Source organism: Gossypium arboreum, chromosome 13, assembly GCF_025698485.1.
Source record: "Gossypium arboreum isolate Shixiya-1 chromosome 13, ASM2569848v2, whole genome shotgun sequence".
Classification (NCBI taxonomy): Eukaryota; Viridiplantae; Streptophyta; class Magnoliopsida; order Malvales; family Malvaceae; genus Gossypium; species Gossypium arboreum.
In genome coordinates this window covers 39,038,397-39,047,098 of record NC_069082.1, presented here as the reverse complement: position 1 = coordinate 39,047,098, position 8,702 = coordinate 39,038,397, and the positions used below count along the sequence as shown (strand labels likewise).

The window sequence follows — 8,702 nt, the reverse complement described above, 5'->3', positions numbered from 1 at the left end:
TCGTGATATTTGTGGCATTCGAGCTCGTTGAGTTGGTCTGAGTTCATTATGGATGTGAGCATCTGAGCTTGTTGAGTTGGTCCGAGTTCATTATGGATGCGATACATGTTATTGTGTTTCGGGCAATGGTCTTGTGTGTCCTACCCATGGATAGTTAATATTTGAGTTGATTGGATACCTGATAGCTTGCGTGAGCAACCCGTATAGCTACACCTTGACCGATAGCTTTTATGAGCAAGCCCGTGAGTAGCTCTATTGCGAGCTTTACATGTTATGTGGTAGTTTGTCTAAGTATGTGTATGTGGAACTTATGTGCAAGTGTTTCACGTATCCAATAGTATTCCGATATGTTCAACGCGTAATGCAATAGATGTGATGAAAGCCCCGAGGAGGGCATGTTAAAGAGGTATGGTTATATGATATATTACGATGAGTACAGGTATGTATACTAAGCTTATGGTCATTGGGACTTTGAAATGTTGAGACATCAATGAGTTAAGATGTATGAATTATGATCATAAATTTTGTTGCAATATCATGTTAACTTATATTGTGCATTTGAACATGGAATTCATGAAGGTGAGTTCATGATTAGTCAAAAGTGAACATATGATATTTATCATTATATTGCACCAAAACAGTGTTGGACAGCAGCAATTGTATGACTTTGAAAATCCACCAACAATTTTGGAAATTGATTTAGAGGCTAAATAAAATATGAAATTAAATCTTAATTAGTCTAGTTTCATATAGAAGAAATGATGTAAGCAAAAGAGCTTCATATTATGAAATATTTAAATTGTTGTGAGACAAAGTCAGAATGATTTCAAAATCCCCTGTCTTGATTTGGAAAATCATTAAAAATTGTACAAAAATAAATATGGGTTAAAATTTATATTATTAGAATCCTTAATTAGTCTATTTTCAAAAGAAACAAACGATAACATGATTCGAATCTCGTGTGAGGAGAAAATTAATTTTTAGTGAAGAGAGGTTGGAACTGTCAAACAGCAAAATAGGGGTAAATTTAAAGAATAAACTGTACTGATTGGCTAGACCAAAAATTCTGAAAATTTTATGGTGAGAATATATGTGAGTCTCATTTCATGGAAAATTAGTGGATCTTAATTTGGAGTTCTGTATCTCTAGATATAAATAATTTAATGACTATGACACGAGCAAATATCTTGACCTGAACATAAATAAAAGTACAAATATGGTTGTATTACCTTGAGAAGCAAGTTGATAATTGCTTATTATTTTTCACACGGTCTTACTAAGCTATGAAGCTTACTCCCTTCCTTTCCTTTCCTTTAGTGTTGTCAGGTTAGCTTGGGATTGGAGATCGTCGGAGGCAGCATCACACTATCAAGCCATCACCTTTGTAATATTGATATACGTTAAAGATTTTTAAGTGAGTGGCGTGTATAAGGACTTCTCTTTATGTTATATGTTATTATGATTAGCCAAATCATTAGCTTATATTGAGTTATTTTTATATGGCCAAGAGGTGTGTCTTATTTTGATTATGGTTTGTGAACCTATCCATCTATGCTATGTTCTAATGCTTGTGATGAGGTGGTGTGATTATGCTTGTTGGCCATATATGGCTGGCATTAATTTTATGAATGTGTCTTAATATGAGATGCTAAATCATTAAAAAGATGTCACGATATGTGTCCTTAGTGTGTATAAAGATGTGAAGGATTAAAGGTAACATAAAGGCTTGGAAAATCGCCTAAGTGTTAACCGTACGGGCAAAGACACGCCCGTGTGTCTCAGCCGTGTGTGGGACACGGCCTTAGCACATGGGTGTGTGACTTGGCAGTGTGACCTTAAATATTTTTTGAAGTCATAAAAAGAGAGTTACACGGGCTAAAGACACAGGCGTGTCCAAGTGATACGATCCGCCTCAGGTATGAGTCGAGTCATATGTGCCCGATCGTCTACGAGAAGTTACGTTAGGTATAGTTGAGTTGAAGGAATGGTCCAAGTAGAAAGAGGGGTATGAATGGAATGATAGGAACAAAATGGTATGAACGAAGGGATATGAACAAATTGGTCGGTTTAGGTTCGATTGGGTAAAGAACAAAACGGGTTTGAACTAATAAAGGTGCTTACAAGAACCAATACTGAAATGGTATCGACCCATTGTTTTTAAACCTTTTTAGCCCGGTTTAGGAATTGGTAAAGGAAACCTCGACCTACTATCTAACAAGATAGGAACCTCGGTATATTTGAACGCCACACTATGAATAGTGATAAGTTCGGGTTCGACAAAGAGCACGGTTGACACAACTAGAACACTAGGAACACCAATCTAATCTTTGAACAAAATATAAGAAAAGTTTGCCTCACAATTTCGGCAGCATAACATTAACAAAAGTTTCAAAAGTTCCTTTACATAGAAATTGAGCAAGTATTTATAGGCCTAAAGTCTAGGTAGCCGAATGGCCTTTCATACTTACAATTTAATTAAAAGAAAATTCTAGAAAAATAACTCTTAATGTGCATGACTAGATTCGGCTATGGGAATGATGGATGAATGCATCTTCATGCTTAAGAAAACTGAAAATGAATGCATGATCTCCAATGGTCACTTGTAAGGTTTGGCCAACCTTATTAATAAAACAATGTTTGGCCAAAAGTTATGAATTAATTAGGATACTCCAAGGGCCAACATATGTGTGAAAACCGAATGTTGAAGAGTCTTCCAATGTGAACAAGGTGAACCGAATAGTCTTGCCATGTGAACATAGGTGTGAAACGAATTAAGGAGAGTCATGGGGAAGCTAATCAGCCAAGCTATCTTCATGCATGTGTAAGTGCCCTTTGGCCGAATGGTCACCTTGAAGAATGAAGAGATGCACACCATACATGAACGGAAACATTCATGAACCTTGAAGACATTGAATATGGTCTTACATGCACTTAGCCTAACATGCACCTAAGAGATTCAAGTCCCCCAACCATCCATGCACCTTTCAAAATTCATGCTTGCTTTTAATCTCCATATGTCCATTGTACTCCTACAAGAAATGTGAACAGAATTAATTCAAACTAATGTGAACACAAATATCAACATTAAATTCGGTTATGACAAATTTATTTATCATCAATAAACACTTTTAAGACATACTTAATATAACTAATGTGAACTAAATTTAATATGTAGGATATTAATTAACTAATTATTGAACTTATTAAATAAAATGTCAATAGTAGTCAAATGAATTCAAGCTTAAACTCGTGAGCTGGATCTGAGCTAATGAGCTGGTGTGGAGCTACATGGGAGCTAACTTGAGCTGAAGGTGAGCTCGGTGAGCTGAACTGAACTGAACTTGTAGAAAGTTCGGCATGGATTCCCAAAATTGCCACCAGCTAGTTCGATAGGTCTAGCATTGACATCATCCCACACTTGCTGAACTAAAGCTATAACAGCTTCTTTAAATTGTTTTGCACGAGCCCTTGTGATCGGCCCTTGAGGTAGCACCATCGGATCTCGGCTTGGACTCGGCTTATGGAATAGCGGGTTTGTATCATCTTCCCCCTCTTGAAATTGACTTGTCCTCAAGTCAGTATCTATATCGAAATGAGTCAAGTCAGAGACATTAAAACTAGCACTAACATTGTACTCACCTGGTAAGTCAAACTTATACGAATTTTCATTGATTCGCTCGATGACTTGAAAGGGGCTGTCTCCTCGTGGTAGCAACTTTGATCTTCGTTGAGCCGGAAACCTTTCTTTTCTCATGTACACCCAGACCCAGTCTCCGGGTTCAAATACAACTCGTTTTCGTCCTTTGTTGGCTTGTTAGACGTATTGCTTGGTTTGAGATTCAATATTCTCTCGAACTTTCCTATGTAGTTCCTTGACAAATTCAACCTTTTTCCTTGCATCTGTATGGAAAAATTGATCAATAGGAAAAAGGTAATAAATCAAGAGGAGTAAGAGGATTAAATCCTTAGACAGTCTCGAAAGGAGAAAATTTGGTTGCCGAGTGAACAGAGCGATTATAAGCGAACTCGATGTTGGGTAAACATTCTTCCCATGTCTTCAGGTTCTTTCGTACCAACGCTCGCAACAAAGTTGACAAAACTCGATTTACCACCTCGGTTTGGCCATCTGTTTGGGAATGAAAAGTGGTTGAAAACAATAACTTCATCCCAAGTTTTCCCCATAATGTCCTCCAAAAGTGACTCAAGAACTTTGTATCTCGATCGGAAACGATCGTTCTTGGTAATCCATGCAGTCGTACAATTTCCCTAAAAAACAAATTAGCAATATGCATAGCGTCATCAGTTTTAGCACAAGAAATAAAATGTGACATTTTAGAGAATCTATCGACTACAACAAAGATTGAGTCCTTCCCTGTCTTAGTTTTCGGCAATCCAAGAATAAAATCCATAGAAACATCGGTCCACGGGGTGTCGGGAATGGGAAGTGCTGTGTAAAGTCCATGAGGTTGGACCTTTGGCTTAGCCTGTTTACAAATTAGGTAGTGTTCACAGATCCGCTCCACGTCTCTCCCAGTCGCGGCCAATAAAAATGTTCATGGAGGGTCAACAATGTCTTGCTTATTCCAAAGTGTCCCATCAGGCTACCACTATGTGCCTCCAACACAAGTAACTCTCGAATGGAGCCTTGTGGTATACACAACCTATTTTCTTTAAAAAGAAACCCTTCATGCCTAAAAAATTTCTCAAAAGAACCATTTTCACAAGCAGCATATATAGTTCCAAAATCTTCATCATTAACATACAACTCTTTCATATGATAAAAACCAAGTAACTTAGAATCAAGAGTAGTCAATAAGGTATATCTCCGTGACAAGGCATCAACCACTACATTTTCTTTACCTTTCTTGTATTTGATGACATAGGGAAATGATTCTAAATACTCGACCCATTTCGCATGTCGTTTGTTGAGTTTATGCTGACCTTTAATAAACTTAGTGCTTCATGATCGGAATGACTCACGAACTCCTTCGGTCTTAGATAGTGCTGCCAAGTTTTAAGTGATCGAATCAAGGCATACATATCTTTGTCGTATACTGGATAATTGAGGGAAGCGCCACCTAATTTCTAGCTGAAGTACGCCACCGGTCTTCCGTCTTGGGTCAACACAGCTCCGATTCCTACACCTGAGGCGTCGTACTCAATTTCAAATGTTTTAGTAAAATTGGGAAGGGACAATAAAGGAGCTTTCACAAGACATTCTTTAATCAAATTAAATGAACGTTCTTGATCTTCAGACCAGTGAAACGCAGAGTTTTTCTTAATTATGCTTGTTAAGGGTGCTGCAATGGTACTGAAGTTGGGCACAAATCGACGGTAGAAGCTAGCCAATCCATGGAAGCTTCGAACTTGGCTAATGCTCGTCGGACGTGGCCATTCCTGAATTGCTCGAACCTTTTCTTGATCCACCTCCAAACTATTGGCACTCACAACATATCCTAAAAACACAACTTTATCAGTGCAAAATGAACACTTTTTGAGATTAGCATACAATATCTCTTTTCGTAAAGTTTCCAACACCGCGCGTAAATGGGGTACGTGCTCCTCTAAAGTTTTGCTGTAAACTAAGATATCGTCAAAGTATACAATATACAATTTACCAATAAATGCACGTAATACATGGTTCATCAATCTTATAAAAGTACTGGGAGCATTTGTAAGGCCGAATGACATTACCAACCATTCGTACAAACCCAATTTCATTTTCAAGGCCATTTTCCATTCATCGCCTTCTCGTATTCGTTTTTGATGATAGCCACTTTTAAGATCAATTTTCATGAAAATTCGGGCACCACTTAATTCGTCAAGCATGTCGTCAAGACGAGGTATTTGGTATCGATACTTGATAGTGATTTTGTTGATGGCGCGACAATCCACGCACATCCGCCATGACCCATCTTTCTTGGGTACAAGCAGCACCGGCACCGCACAGGGACTTAAGCTCTCTCAGATGTATCCTTTGTCTAGGAGTTTAGTAATTTGCTTTTCCAATTCCTTTGTTTCTTCAAGATTACTCCGGTAAGCAGGACGGTTGGGTAATACAGCTCCGGGTACTAAATCTATTTGATGTTTGATGCCTCGGATAGGAGGCAGCCCACTTGGTATTTCCTCTGGAAATATGTCTTCAAATTCCTGAATCAAAGACAATACAGAAGCAGGCAAGCGTTCAGGTAATTCGTTAGTATTCAACAATGCCTCTTTGTACATAAATACATACATAGGCTGTCTCAAAAACATCGCTCGCTGTATATCACTAACCCTCGCAAACACACTCATTTTCCATTTTCTTTTTCCTCTCCACTTTTTACTTGTTTTTTTTTCTTTTCATTTTCTCTCGCATTTTTAGCCTTTTCTCTCTCTTTTTCCTTAATTTTATCTTTTGTACTCTTTTCTTTTTCTCTCGCTTGTTCCACTGAAAGTTTAAGTTTTTGTTGATCCTCGTACACTTGCTTTGGAGTGAAGGGTGCAAGTGTCACGTTCTTGCCAAGATGTTTGAAGGAGTATCTATTAGTGTAACCGTCATGCATCACTCGTTTGTTGAACTGCCATGGTCGTCCTAGAAGTAAGTGACCCGCATGCATCGGCACAACATCGCATAATACTTCATCGGAATATTTCCTAATGCTAAGGGACATTAGGACTTGTTTCATTACTTTGAGTTCCCCGCCATCGTTAAGCCACTGAAGCTTGTATGGATTCAGGTGCTTGGTGGTTGACAACCCCAACTTTTCTACCGTGAGGGTGCTTGCCACGGTTGTGCAACTCCCTCTATCGATTATGATGCTACAACTTTCCCTTGCACTTGACATCTCGAATGAAAAATGTTCTCGCGTTGTTGTTTGTTTTCCACACTTTGGAGACTTAGGCTTCGCTTGACGATGAGTAACTCACCTTCAATGGGTTGTTCTAAGTCCTCCTTGAATTCAGAAGTCGATTCAGGCTCGTTCTCTTTCTCATCCTCTGTTTCAATCTCGCCGTCGGCCCTTATCACCATGGTACGTCTATTCGGGCACTGACTCGCTATATGTCCACAACGAAGACACTTGAAGCACTTTATGTCCCTTGAACAGGTGGTGGAACTTTCAGGAGCCTTACCTTTACTTGACTCGGCAATAGGCTTATTCGCCTTAGATATTGTTGAAGAATCCTTCGTTCGATTTGTTGGAAAACCCTTGCTTGTGCTTTGGCCCCACTTAAAAGGATTGGTATAAGGATAGGATCGGGTGGTACCTTTTCGCTTCAACTGCTTCTCCACTTTGATAGCCATGTGGACCATGTCCACAACCTCAATGTAATGTTGTAGTTCTACGACATTTGCAATCTCTCGATTAAGTCCCGCTAGAAAGCAAGCCATTGTGGCTTCTCGATCTTCTTGTATATCGGCACGGATCATAGCCACTTTCATTTCTTTATAATAATCTTCCACACTCTTCGTCTCTTGGATGAGATTTTAGAGCTTTTGATGCAACTCCCGATGATAGTAGGATGGAATGAATCGTCGTCGCATAACCGCCTTCATTTCGGTCCAAGTGGAAATGGGGTGCTCTCCGTTACGCCTTCAACTAGTGGTCAACTGATCCCACCATATCATTGCGTAATCTGAAAACTCAATTGCGGCGAGTTTGACTTTCTTATTTTCAGAGTAGTTATGACAATCGAACACTAGTTCCATTTTCTTCTCCCACTCAAGGTACGCCTCGGGATCAGATTTTCCTTGGAAAGGAGGAATGGAGAGTTTGATATTCTTCAAGTCATCATCTTCCCGCCTTCGATCTACTTGTCGGCGGTTTCGGGGACGTCTCCTTTCTAGGCTTATGTTAGACCCGTGATCGCTTTCATCTTCACTATGATCGTTAACATCATCGTCTTGAGCCCTTGGTTATCTTTGTCATTGATTGGGCCCTTCGCATCTTTGCCTAGCAACTTCAGGATATTCATCGCGTTGTCTTTGGGCCTCGACTTGGTAGAGTCTATCTTCAAGAGGATTAAGCCTTCGGTCAAGTAATCGTTCCATCTTGCGCAAAAGGGCTTGCATTTGCAAATCCGAAATGTTTTTGACTGGTTGTCGCCCTTGTTGTTCTTCCATGTTTTGTCTACTATTTTGGGACATCTATTCGTTTAAAATAGCCTCACAAACAAATCCTCTCGATCCACTCAGAAAGAAAGAAGTTTGATGACACTCACACTCTTGTTTACACTCTTAGTTCGACTTTTGCCTCCCCTCGAATGCGCTCACGCTTTCTTGCCTTTTACCTCTCTTAACTTTTCTCGTAATTTTGTGAGCAGATTTGTTAGGCTTAAACCTTGGTCTAGGTGGTCAGTTCAAAAGGGGTAACAAGAGATTGATGTATTCGGTTTAGGGTAAGCTGAAAGAATAGGGAATTGGGTTAAAAGTGTGGCGTATTAGGGAGAATAGAATAGAAGATGGATCGAGAACTATATCAGATCAAGCATGACGATCAAATAACAATTGAATTGCATAAATCACTTTTTTTTACAATTTTTTTTCGGATCCTACTTACTTTCGTTCACTTGTACTAGTCCCGGGATGGTTTCATCACACGAACTTCTCGTTTTAGTAGCTCTGATACCAGATGATACGATCCGCCTCGGGAATGAGTCGAGTCGTACGTAGATTGCCTGATCATCTACGAGAAGTTACATTAGGTATAGTTGAGTTGAAG

At 39.3% G+C, this 8,702-nt stretch overlaps 1 pseudogene; it reads right to left on the bottom strand.

The window, feature by feature from the left end:
* Window positions 1-3,424: 3,424 nt before the first annotated feature.
* Window positions 3,425-8,104, bottom strand: LOC128286802 (uncharacterized; annotated as a pseudogene).
* Window positions 8,105-8,702: the final 598 nt, after the last annotated feature.